Raw genomic sequence first — 13850 nt, forward strand, 5'->3', positions numbered from 1 at the left:
GCTGGGGCTCCTCCCCTGCAGCGGGCAGCTGTCTGCCCCGCGGTGACGATCACCTGGAGCCAGGCATGTGCAGGCTGGCAAATCACAGGTGATTCATGTGGCTAATTTATTTATGACAATCAGGCTAAATTTAGGTTAATTACTTTTTAATCATTCTCTCGAGGGTACATGAAAATACTTGAAGCCAACCCACAAGCGCAGAGCGCTGCCGGGTAGAGGCGCTATCTGATGGAGAGGATGCCAGCCGGCGGGGACTCGGAGCAGGGCGGGCCTCTGCCCTGCCATGAGGGGCCTGGGGGACCCTCGCGGGGCGTCCAGGGACTTAGACGTGAATGCGTGCTCCAGCACTGTCTGCCTGCCCAGCCGTGCGGCCCCTCCCATGATAAGCCTGGACACCATCCCCATAGTGGGGCTCCCACCCCTGCTTCTAAGTCCTGGCCCCTCATCCCACCACCCTTTTCCACTTAGCCCCACAACAGAACTTTCCAGAAGGTCAACCTAAAAAACCCTGGGGTGCTGAGCCCTGCAGTCTCCCAGCATCCCCCACAGTGGGACTCAAAGCCCCGGTTTAGAACATGCTGACGCTTCCCTCACCCCATCCAGCCCCTTCTCCTGGCTCCCTCCCTTGAGACTTCAGCCTCCCCTGACCCTCACCCCTAGCCAGAGCCCCACTCTGGGCCACCTGCTGGCTCAGCCATCACTCTGGAATTTCTGGCCCCTCCAGCTGATCAGAAGTGGGGGTGGGGCGGGAGAGGCTGCCTCCTGCTGCAGAGGAGCTGGGGGAACACAGTCAGCCAGACAGCACCAGCCTCAGCTGGCTCTTTCCACCATCAACTCAAACCCTCCAGCAGCTGAGGTGCCCCTGCTGCCCCATAGCCACCCACCTTGCTCTCCACACCCTCCTCATTGTGGCAGGAAGCCCTGTCCTGCTCCCACAGCCACAACTCCTGGGGGGCTGCCCACAGACAGCGGACACCCTCATGCCCAGAGTCTGTTGCCCACCATGCCGATGGCCCACAGGCTTGTGCACAGCACCGTGGCCTTGCCGGGCCTGGGGTTCTTGCTCTTGCTGCTCTGCGTCTTCAGATGGGCCTGACACCAAGGTCCATGCGGGGCCCCCACACAGAGTGTGGGCTACACAGAGGATGCTAAAGCCACAAATAATGTGAAATATTTAAATATTAAAATAACCTCCTGGTGTCCAGGGGAGAGAGAAGTTAGCACAGAAAAGTGATGGGAGCAAGGATGGTGGACAACCACTCCACTCAGGAAAACACTCTAACATACACACTCATAAACTGCGACACCCAACAGGCTGAAAGGGGGCCCAGGCCGGACACATCCTGGTGTGAGAAACAAAGACGGAGGGCGGAGCCTGGAAGCCATCAGGAGGAGGAGAGTTCGGGGGACAGCAATTCCAGCCTTGATGGCTCCTCACTGGACACAGAGGCAACAGGCAGTGGGACGATGCATCTAGTGTTTCCCACGTGGAGCGCGATGTCTCCAGGAACACGGGCAAAACCAACAGGCATGGATGACAGAAAAGAGGATGTAGCGCCCACAGGAAGCTCTCAAGGCAACTGTCAACAGGGGACGAGGCCCCACAGGCAGGGGAAGAAAACAAACAGTGAGCAACTCCCCAAGCATGGTATACTGCTTGCCTCCTTCAAAAGCTGGCTTAAAACTCAACGTTCAGAAAACTAAGATCAGGGCATCTGGCCCCATCACTTCATGGCAAATAGATGGAGAGACAATGCAAACAGTGACAGCTGGTATTTTGGGGGGGCTCCAAAATCACTGCAGATGGTGACTGCAGCTATGAAATTAAAAGACGCTTTTTTATCATTTTAATTTTTAATTTTTTAAACCTATTATATTTCCCCTACATTTATTCCTGTTTCCCTTTCCTACTGTTCTTTTCCCCTTGCAGTTAATCTTTAATGTATATAAATCCTCTTCATCTACCTCTATTTAACTTTCCATATCTATTCTTTCTTTTTTTCCTCTGAACATATTTGTTAGTTCTGTTTCCACTGTTTTATTCCCCCGTTGGCACCTTGCTTTAGTTTTGCTTTCCAGTTTGTGCTTTAGTTAGTTTTGTTCTTAACTGGTAAATATAATTTTTGATTTCTTTTGTTTTCCAGGTCAATCTACTGTACTTTATTTCTGTTGGACTGTTTTGACTTTGCTCATGGGTGTATATGTATATGCGTATATTCCTTTAATTATTATTTGCCTAATTTTGTAACTGTCATTTGTCTGGGGTTCACCTTTGGTTTCTCGTTTGGGGATATTTGTTTTAATCTCACTTAATGCCATAACAAACCACTTGTGGAATCTTCGTTCCTGACCAGGGATCAAGCCCTGAGCCTTTGGGGTGGGAGCACTGACTCCAAGACCCTAGACTAGCAGAGAACTAACCCTAGGGGGTATCAAATAGTGAGAACTCACACAGAGGAAGCCACTTGAATACAAGACCCGGCATCACCCAACCACCAGTAGCACCCTGTGCAGGATGCCTCATCTAAACAACAAACAAAAAAAATACAAACCCAATCATCAGCAGACAGGATCACCACCTCACTCAGCCTTGCCCATCAGAGGAGAAACAAACTAACGAACAAACAAAAACTCAGCACAGATCTCACCCTATAAGAAGCTCACACAAACCACTGGACCAACCTTAGAGGGCAGAAACCAAAAGGAAGAAAGAATTCAACCTTGAAGCCTGGGAAAAGGAGACCTCAAACACAGTAAGTTTACAAAAAATAATGAAAAGGCAGAGAAACACTATAGAAATTAAGGAACAAACTAGAAACACAGAAGTTCAAATAAATGAAGAGGAAATAGGCAAACTTGCTGAAAAAGAATTCACATAATGATAATAAAGATGATCAAAATCCTTGAGAACAAAGTGGAGAAAATGCAAGAATCAATTAACAAAGACATAGAAGAATTAAAGAATAAACATACAGAGACAAACAACACAATTACTGAAATTAAAAATACTCTAGAAGGAATCAATAGCAGAATATCTGAAGCAGAAGAAGGAATCAGTGAGCTGGAAGATGAAATGGTGGAAATAACTTCCAAAGAGTAGAATAAAGTAAAAAGAATGAAAAGAACTGAGGAGAGTCCCCGAAGAAACATACTAGACACACACTAATCAAACTAACAAAGACTAATCACAAAGAAAGAATATTAAAAGCAGCAAGGGAGAAGCAACAAGTAAGATACAAGGGAAACCCCATACACTTAACAGCTGATCTTTCAGCAGAAACTCTCCAGGCCAGAAGGGAATGGCAGGATATATTTAAAGTACTGAAAAGGAAAAATCTACAACCAAGATTATTGTACTCGGCAATGACCTCATTCAAAATTGATGGAGAAATAAAAAGCTTTTCAGAAAAGCAAAAGTTAGGAGAATTCAGTACCACCAAAACAGCTTTACAACAAATGTTAGAGGGACTTATATAGTCAAGAAATACAACAGAAGAAAAAAGATCTACAAAATCAACCCTAAACAATTAAGAAAATGGCAACAGGAACATATATATCAATAAATACTTTAAATGTAAATGGATTAAATGCTCCAACCAAAAGACACAGACTGGCTGAATGGATACAAAAATAAGAGCCATATATATGCTGTCTACAGGAAACCCACTTCAGACCTAAAGACACATATAGACTGAAAGTAAGAGGATGGAAAAATATACTCCATGCAAATGGGAGGCAAAAGAAACCCAGAATAGCAATCCTCATATCAGACAAAATAGACCTTAAAATAAAGATTGCAAGAGTTAAGGAAGGACACTACATAATGATCAAGGGATCAAGCCAAGAAGAAGATGTAACAATTGTAAATATCTATGCACCCAACACAGGAGCACCTCAATACATAAGACAAACACTAACAGACATAAAAGGAGAAATTGACAGTAACACAATAATAGTAGGAGACTTTAACACCCCTCTCACACCAATGGACAGATTATCAAAACAGAAAATTAGTAAGGAAACACAAGTCTTAAATGACACATTAGATGAGATGGATCTCATTGATATCTTCAGGACATTCCATCCAAATCCAGGAGAATACAACTTCTTCTCAAGTGCACATGGAACATTCTCCAGGGTAGACCACATCTTGGGTCACAAATCAAACCTCAGTAAATTTAAGAAAATTGAAACCATATCAAGCATCTTCTCCAACCACAAAGCTATGAGACTAGATATCAATTACAGAAAAAAACTGTAAGAAACACAAACACATGGAGATGAAACAACACGTTTCTAAATAACCAACAGGTTACTAAAGAAATCAAAAGGGAAATCAAAAAATGTCTAGAAACAAATGACAATGAAAACACAACTCAAAACCTATGGGATGCAGTGAAAGCAGTTCTAAGAGGGAAGTTTACACAACACAATCCTGCCTCAAGAAACAAGAAAAACATCGAATAGACAACCTAACTTCACGCCTAAAACAACTGGAAAACGGAGAACAAAAAAAACAAAATTAGCAGAAGGAATGAAATCATAAAGATCCAAGCAGAAATAAATGAAAAATAATAGTAAAGATTAATAAAACTAAAAGCTAGTTCTTTCAGAAGATAAACAAAATTGACAAACCTTTAGCCAGACTCCTCAAGAAAAAAAGAGAGAAGAATCAAATCAACAAAATTTGAAATGAAAAAGAGGTTACAACAGACAATGCAGAAATATAAAGGATTATAAGTGACTATTATGAGCAACTATATGACAATAAAGTGGATAACCTGGAAGAAATGGAAACATTCTCCAAAAAGTTCAATCTTCCAAGACTGAACCAGGAAGAAAGAAATTATGAACAACCCAATTACAAGCACTGAAATTGAAGCTGTGATCAAACATCTCCCAAAAAACAAAAGCCCAGGACCAGATGGCTTCACAAGAGAATTTTATCAAACATTTAGAGAAGAGCTAATATCTATCCTTCTAAAACTCTTTCAAAAAAATTGCAAAGGAAGGAACACTTCCAAACTCACTCTACAAGGCCACATCACCCTGATACCAAAACCAGACAGAGATAACACAAAAAAAGAAAACTACAGGTTAATATCACTGATGAACATAGATGCAAAATTCCTCAACAAAATTTTAGCAAACAGAATTCAGCAACACTTCAAAAAGCTCATACACCATGATCAAGTTGGGTTTATTCCAGGAATGCAAGGATTCTTCAATATATGCAAATCAATCAATGTGATATACCATATTAACAAATTGAAAGATAAAAACCATATGATAGCTCTTTTTCTTGGCGCCTTGGAGGCTGTCGGCCGCTTCAGAATGAAGCTGAACATCTCTTTCCCGGCCACTGGCTGCCAGAAGCTATTGAAGTGGACGATGAACGAAAACTGTATCTTCTACGAGAAGCGAATGGCCACAGAAGTTGCTGCTGATGCTCTGGGTGAAGAATGGAAGGGTTATGTGGTCCGAATCGATGGCGGGAATGATAAGCAGGGTTTCCCCATGAAGCAGGGTGTCTTGACCCACGGCCGAGTTTGCCTGCTACTGAGTAAGGGGCGTTCCTGTTAATGACCAAGGAGGACTGCAGAGAGAAAGCGCAAATCTGTACGGGGTTGCACTGCGGATGCCAATCTGAGTGTTCTCAATTTGGTCATCGTGAAAAAGGGGGAGAAGGATATTCCTGGACTCACCGATACTACAGTGCCTCGTCGCCTGGGTCCCAAAAGAGCTGGCAGAATCTGCAAACTTTTCAGTCTCTCTAAAGATGATGTCCGCCAATATGCTGTGCAAAAGCCCCTAAACAAAGATGGTAAGAAACCTAGGACTAAAGCACCCAAGATTCAGCATCTCGTGACTCCACGAGTTCTACAACACAAACGCTGGCATATTGCTCTGAAGAAACAGCGTACTAAGAAAAATAAAGAAGTCTGTTCTATACATCTGTGTCTCTTTTGCTGTCTTGCATACAGGGTTATCATTACCATCTTTCTAAATTCCATATATATGTGTTAGTATACTGTATTGGTGTTTTTCTTTCTGGCTTATTTCACTCTGTATAATCAGCTCCAGTTTCATCCACCTCATTAGAACTGATTCAAATGTATTCTTTTTAATGGCTGAGTAATACTCCATTGTGTATATGTACCACAGCTTTCTTATCCATTCATCTGCTGATGGACATCTAGGTTGCTTCCATGTCCTGGCTATTATAAACAGTGCTGCAATGAACACTGGGGTACACGTGTCTCTTTCAATTCTGGTTTCCTCGGTGTGTATACCTGTGGTGGATTCATGTTGATGTATGGCAAAACCAATACAATATTGTAAAGTAATTAACCTCCAATTAAAATAAATAAATTTATATTTTAAAAAAGTCTACAAACAGTAAATGCTGGAGAGGGTGTGAAGAAAAGGGAATGCTCTTGCAGTGTTGATGGGAATGTAAATTGATACAGCCACTATGAGGATGGTATGGAGATTCCTTAAAAAACTAGGAATAAAACCACCATATGACCCAGCAATCCCACTCCTAGGCGTATACCCTGAGGAAACCAAAATTTAAAAAGACACATGTATCCCATTGTTCATTGTAGCACTATTTACAATAGCTAGAACATGGAAGCAACCTAGATGTCCATCAACAGATGAATGGATAAAGAAGCTGTGGTGCATATACACAATGGAATATTACTCAGCCATAAAAAGAAACACATTTGAGTCAGTTCTGAGGTGGATGAACCTAGAACCTATTATACAGAGTAAAGTGAGTCAGAAAGAGAAACATAAATATCGTATTCTAACACATATATACAGAATCTAGAAGAATGGTACCAAAGAACTTATTTACAGGGCGGCAATGGAGAAGAAAGCCATAGAGAATAGACTTACGGACATGGGGAGAGGGGAGGAGAGGGCAAGATGTATAGAAAGAGTAACATGGAAACTTACATTACCATATGTAAAATAGATAACCAACAGGAATTTGCTGTGTAGCTCAGGAAATTCAAACAGGGGCTTTGTATCAACCTAGAGGGGTGGGATGGGGCAGGAGATGGGAGGGAGGTTCAAAAGAGAGGGGATATATGTATACCTATGGCTGGTTCGTGTTGAAGTTTGACAGAAAACAACAAAATTCTGTAAAGCAATTATCCTTCAATTTAAAAAAAAATAGAAAAAAAGAAAAGAAAAAAAAAAAGACGCTTGCTTCTTGGAAGAAAAGCTATGACCAACCTAGACAGCATATTAAAAAGCAGAGACAGTACTTTGCCAACAAAGTCCATCCAGTCAAAGCTATGGTTTTTCCTGCGGTCATGTATGGATGTTAGAATTGGACTATGAAGAAAGCTGAGCACTGAAGAATTGATGCTTTTGAACTGTGGTGTTGGAGAAGACTCTTGAGAGTCCCTCGGACTGCAAGGAGATCCAACCAGTCCATCCTAAAGGAAATCAGTCCTGAATATTCATTGGAAGGACTGATGCTGAAGCTGAAACTCCCAATACTTTGGCCACTTGATGTGAAGAACTGACTTATTGGAAAAGACCCTGATGCTGGGAAGGGGGGTTGAAGGCAGGAGAAGGGGACAACAGAGGATAAGATGGTTGGATGGCATCACCGATGGATGGAAATGTGTAAGCTCCAGGAGTTGGTGATGGACAGGGAAGCCTGGCGTACTGCAATCCATGGGGTTTGGAGACAAACCTCAGTCAGACACAACTGAGCAACTGAATTGAACTGCCTCCTTCAAAGCCTTTAAATAACTGACTCCTGAAAGCAAAAGCTAGAACATCATCTGGGTGATCCCCGTGGGCATGTTACTCAGTGACAAATGGGGGGTCTTGAACGGGTATAGGATTCTGGGTGTCCCTTAAATATTAACTTTTGTTGTTGCTGTCCAGTCACCAAGTCGAGTCCAACTCTTTGCGACCCCAAGGACTTTAGCATACCAGGCTCCCCTGTCGTTCACTATCTCCTGGAGCTTTCTTGAACTCATGTCCATTGAATCTGTGATGCCATCCAACTATCTCATCCTCCGTCATCCCCTTCTCCTCTTGTCCCCAATCTTTCCCAGCATCAGGGTCTTTCGCATCTGGTGACCAAAATATTGACACTTCAGCTTCAGCAACAGTCCTTCCAATGAAGATTCACAAAGTCAGGTATATCTATTATAATCCCTAGAGCAATCACTAAAAGATAACACAATAAATCTTTACACATATCACACAATACATATATTTCAAAAGCTAATAAACTAAATGGAATACCGGAAAAAAGTTCAAATAACCCCAAACAAGGCGGGAAAACAGAAACAAATATCCCAGCCAGAGGAGCAGACAGAAAGCAGATAAAGCTGTAGACAGGTCCAAGCACCTCAATGATTGTATTAAATGGAAATATACTAATTATTAGAAGAGAGATAATTAGAAATAATAATTAGAAGAGAGATTGTCACACTGGATAAAGACAGTAAAACCATAAAAACAAGATCCCAGGATGTGCTATCTATAAGAAATCCACTTTTCAAAAATCATTTTGCGTCAACCTTACTTTCATTTAAAAAAATTTGGTTGGGCGGGGTGCTGTGCTGGGCTTTTTGGCTGTGGCACTCAGGCTTCTCCAGTTGCCGCGCGCTGCTCCAGACTGTGTGGGCTCAGTAGTTGTAGTTGCTCTAAGGCATATGGGATCTTAGTTCCCTGACCAGGGATCAAACCTGCGTCCCCTGCACTGGAATGCAGATTCTTAACCACTGGACTGCCAGGGAAGTCCCAAGAAATCCGTTTTACATACAACACTATATATAGCTTACATGTTAAAAACAACAACAAAAAAATCCCCAAAGAAAACAGCAGGTCCAAGTAGTTTAACAGGTGAGTTCTAACCAACTTCCAAGAAACAGGTGATCCAGTAAGGAAACAGAGTGGAGATTCTTCAAACGATCCTTGAGGCCTTGACTCTGGTGCCAAAACCAAGACACTGGGAGAAGCCCGCTCCACAGCCTCATGAGCGCTGCCAGGCTGGCGGAGCAGATAATTTCAGGAGGAACTGCACCACAGGCTGACGGGATTACCCACAAACACCGGATGGTGTAATTACAGAAAATCCGGAAATGCAACTGCCTTGAGGGATTAACATGGAAACGGTGCTCGTGGGTGCAGGCAGGTGGCAGGGCGGGGCAGGCATCCTCAGAGTGAGTGAAGTCTAAGCAGCGTCCTGAAGACGACCCAGAGTGGCGGGGGGCGGGGGGGGGGGGCGGGGAGGGGCGCAACTCAGCATGGGGTCGGGGGTGGTGGTGCCAGACTCTCCCGAGATGGCCTGTCCTCCACTGACCAGAAGCCCTTGGGCTTCACAGCACAGGAGCAGCAGGACTTGGCCTGTGCTTCAAAAGGCGAGGGATCTGGGGGCAATTATTATCTCCCGGCAATGACCGGCTGGCCCCGTTTGTGTGTCCCCTCGGCCCTGGGCAGCAGTGAACACCCAGCCAGCACCTCACTTGGCTCGCCCACACGGATTCCGCGTCCACAGCGGGCAGAGCTAATGTGATGGGGTGGCCTGGCTGAAGGCAGGAAGAGGAGACAGAGGTGAGGATGTGGGTGGGAAGGCAGGCCCTCTCCCAAGTGGTTCCAAAGACCCAGGGCCCTGGTTCGAGAACGTGTCCACTCTCTTGACCACCTGCAGGCCCCAGCGCAGAAGGCTGGCCCCGAAGGCTCCCTGCGGGCCCAGTGTTGAGGGTGCTCTAAGACTGAGGCCTGGTCCACCACCTCCTCCCTCCACTATCCTGGCTCAGGCCCTGCTTTCGGGGGCATCTGTGCTCTCCAGTTTGGGGCCTGGTTTGGCCGAGGGAAGACTCAGTGTTTCCCCACAGTCTGGGGAAGAGTGGACAGAAGGGGATTCACCCCATCCTCCCCCGAAGCGGGGCTCTGGTTGGCTGGGGCTGATCCGGGCTGGCAGCGATCACAACCCGGTGATCTCAGCTCCGTGCAGTAGGCCTGGGACTCCCTCCCTCCCTTGTCCCTGCAGCCCAGGCCCAATGGTCCTTGTCAGCCCTCTGGGCGCTGGGCAGTGCCCAGGGGGTGCAGGGGGTGGGGGACGTGAAGGCCGAGCTCCATGCCCACCATGTCCCACAGGGCAGGACCTCAGGTGGTCTCCTCCTCCCTGGATACTGGAGGGTCTGGTGGGTGGGGGCTGGCGCTCACCCTCCACCAGGCCTCAAGGCTTCTTGCCCCAAGGAGCCCATGTGTGCACACGTGTGTGTAGGGGGGCACCCGCCCTGAGCAGAAAGGGCCGGGCTGGGCGAGGTGGCGCCCGGGGTCTGCAGGTGGGACTCCCTCCCATGCTGGCACCCGCAAAGCTGCCCCAGGAGAACCCCGCGAGAATCCCCGAGACTGCTCTGCCCCAAAGCTTCAAGTGTTTCATGTGGTTCCAGCTCGTCGAGTACATCACCCAGCATTTCAAAGAGCCACCAGGAAGGCAGTTCTCCGTCTCTCCTCTCCCTCCAAGCTGGTTCCAATGTCAGGTCCTCTGCCAGGAGGGTAAGCCCACACCCGCACACACACGCTCACACCAACTTGAAAGGAATGTGTCACCACCGCTCCCTGGAGCCAGCCCAAGCCACAGGGTCGTCCAGTCGCTCACACACAGCTTGGCTGAGCCCCGTGGGGTGGGGACAGGCTGTGGGCACGCACCCCTGCAGCGTGTGGGGCTCACAATCTGGTCTGGCTGCCCCAGGGCACCCCTGCCTGGCAGCTCCCGGGCTGAGGTCCCCACTCCACAGGCCCGGGTGCCCCCACTGTGCTGCTGCCAGGGCCCCACGGGAGCTGCTCCAATAGGGCCTTCCCCAGCCACAATGGCAGCAACCTGTGCAGAGGGACGGAGGTGGTCAGGTCTCACCCCTGGCCTCTGCTCCTCTCGCCAAGCTGCGGCCCCCCATCCCCACCACCCCACCCACCCCGCTCCCTGCGCCCCTTGGAGGGTGGAGCTGAGCTGCCCTGATCTGGGATCCTGATCAGAGGTGCAAGTCTTGAGACCCCTGGGGACTCACGGGAGGAGAATGTTTAAGCAGGACCAACTGAAGCTGCTCAGTCACTTTGGAGCCCCTGCAAGATCCCCCCAGCATGGGATCCACCATGATGGACGGGTGCAGGGTGCCAGCCAGGGGGGCTGCACCCCTGCCACTCTGAGGGTCACTCAGCCCAGCGCCCCTCAGTGTCACACCAGACACTCCCGTCCGGGAATCTCCCGGCTCCGTGTGTTTCACACGTTGTTCCTTCACCCAACAAGTCCATTCAACAAAGAGGTGAGGCTGAGGACACCCTGGTGTTTTGTGTCTAGAGAATGACTGCCCCAGAGGAGCTGTGTCTGTGGGCAGAGGTGGAACCTGCCTGTCCTCACCCACGGGGGCCACATTAGCCTAGCCAGCCCCTGTTCAGTTGAGGAACCCAGGGTGCCGGGGCCTGACCGGCTCGCCCAGATGCTGAGAGCTGCCTACATGCAGCGGTGAGCCCCAGGGCCCCACCCCTGCCAGGAAGGAGGGGAGAAGCCAGAGCAGGACACGGCAGGGCTCCCCGAAGCAGGGGTGGAGCGGACTGCAGTGTGGAGTCGGTGCCCCAGGAGGGAAGGTGTTGGTGGAGAGGGAGCCTGGGGGTGACGGTGGGCCCAGGTAGATGGGCTTGACGGGACAAAGGCTGGAAGGGCTGCCTCGGAAGTTGGGCTTCACTCCAGGGGAGGGTGGGGGCCCCCAGGCAAGTCCACACCCAGGAACCCTGGCTCGTGGGTGGGGAAGGCAGACTGTCCTGTCCTCTACCGGGGCAGAACCAGGGGTCTGAGCCCCCCTCTACAAAAGCTGGTCCAGCGTCCTGCTGTGCTCTGAGGCGCTGGGAAGGCACCCAGGGCCCAGGCACAGCCTCCTGACCACGTCATCTGCGGTCAGGCCTTGGGGTGGGGGGAGCAGTAGCAGGGGAGCCTGGGGTTACCAGGGTGGGTTCCGTCCTCCACCCAGGGCCCCTGACTGACACACATGAGGGGTGCAGACACCAGCACGACCTCAGAGCAACCTGACTCTATAAAACCAGACAGGAAGTAGCCATGGCCACATATGGGAGGGAGTGGGGAACGGACCCTGTGAGCTCTTTTCTTCCAGTCACCCGGGCCAGAGCCCACAGAGACGCCCTTCCCAGGACACACCCAGGACAAGGCAGCGAGTAGGCTTCCACGCCCACAGCTCTGCTCACCATCCCTGGAACCAGGCAAATAGAAGAACGAGGGTGGGCACTCACCCCAAACATCCTAACACCTGCGGAAGCCCAGCGCCGTGGGAGAGGGGCACCAAACCAACAGAACCGTTCACAGAGCAACCAAACATCCTGAAACAACCTAACTAAAAGCCCCACCAGGAAAAGCTCAGGATATGTGCACAGCAGGCCCGGGATGCCATCCTCAGGCAGGAGGGAAAGTGTGGTGAGGCGTCTCACGTGGGGGCCTCAACCGTCTGCACAACCGTGAGGTGTGCGCTGCACATCTGCTCTTGCTCGGCGACTGGGGCCTTGGTGCCAGGCAGAGGGTGCCCACGTGAGCATCCCCTGATTAACTCCCTCAGCGCTTGTCTCCCAGGAAGCCTGTGTCTGGTACCCCCTTGACTTCTCCCCAGGCCATGTTTCTGGAAGTGCTGGAGCCCCTGGGCCTTTTGCTCTAAGAGCTGGCAGCTGTGAGGCCTCCTGAGCACCCCCTGAACCCAGGGTGGCATTAGGGACCCACCTCACTATCCTGCCAGAGATGAAAATAGTACAAAGTGGGACGGAAGCCCCTCAGCAAAGGGCAGAATGAGCGCTGCTGGGAGAGGGGCCGAGCCCCAACCGTACACACGTGGAGCCGGGGAGGAGGGGGCAGAAGGACGTCACGGGGCTACACGGGAACAGTATGGCGGGTCAGCAGCTGGCCTCTGCACCAACACAGCCCGAGACCAGACTCGTGTCAGCAGCCGTGCCGAGACCCGCAGCTGTGACGGGTGTGAGATTTGAGGGCAGAACAGTAGCACCGTCTCAGCGCCTGCTGGTCTCCCCTTGCCCAATGAGGTTGGTGAAAACATCCACAGACCCTGACACGGACACCGGGAATCAGGGGAGACCAGAGGGCGGGAGGAACAGGAAGCCAGTGGAACTCGCCGAAGCTCAGGCGTCTTGGGGAGATGGGGCAGTGGGGGTCCCAGTGCCCGTGCTCCCCGGGGGGCCGCTCCGCTGTTCCCATACAATTACATTACACCACGACAAAGGAAAACACTGTCAGAATAGGGGGAAAATAGAACTTTATTTTTACCGTAGGAATTAGACTCTGTCACAGAATAAGGACACTACGGGACTCTCTCGTCTCATTTAATACAAATGAATAAAGACATTCTGCAGAGGGACCGCCTCTACGCCGTCTCTGGGCTCGCTGCCCTGTGGCCAGCGTGCCCCGCAGTGCCCCGCAGTGCCCGCCCCTCACACCCAGCCCACGGCCACTTTCTCCTCTCCACGAAGGCGCTGCAGCCCCATGCAGGTCTGTGAGCACCACCAGGTGCGACACCTCCATTCCCACCCCTTTCCCAGGACCAGTCCTCGGACTGAACTTCAACCTGTAAATGACCCCTTTCTGAGGAGGAGGACTCGGGTTCCCACAGAAGCCTCTTAGGCAGAACTACTGAGCATCAAGCATCAGTGAGCTCGCAGGAAGCAGAGCCCTGCCCACAGCACGCCGAGCAGCGCAAAGGACAGCACGATGTCGAGCGCCCTGCGAGTCTTGTAGAGTGTCCCTTATTTCAAAAATAAAACTCCTTTTTAAATTGAACCTGTTTGCAACAGGCCAG

At 49.4% G+C, this 13850-nt stretch overlaps 1 pseudogene; it reads left to right on the forward strand.

The window, feature by feature from the left end:
- The first annotated feature begins 5301 nt into the window (after positions 1-5301).
- On the forward strand, positions 5302-9739 carry LOC128053301 (40S ribosomal protein S6-like; annotated as a pseudogene).
- The last annotated feature ends 4111 nt before the right edge of the window (positions 9740-13850 follow it).

Source organism: Budorcas taxicolor, chromosome 1 (genome assembly GCF_023091745.1).
Source record: "Budorcas taxicolor isolate Tak-1 chromosome 1, Takin1.1, whole genome shotgun sequence".
Taxonomy (NCBI): Eukaryota; Metazoa; Chordata; class Mammalia; order Artiodactyla; family Bovidae; genus Budorcas; species Budorcas taxicolor.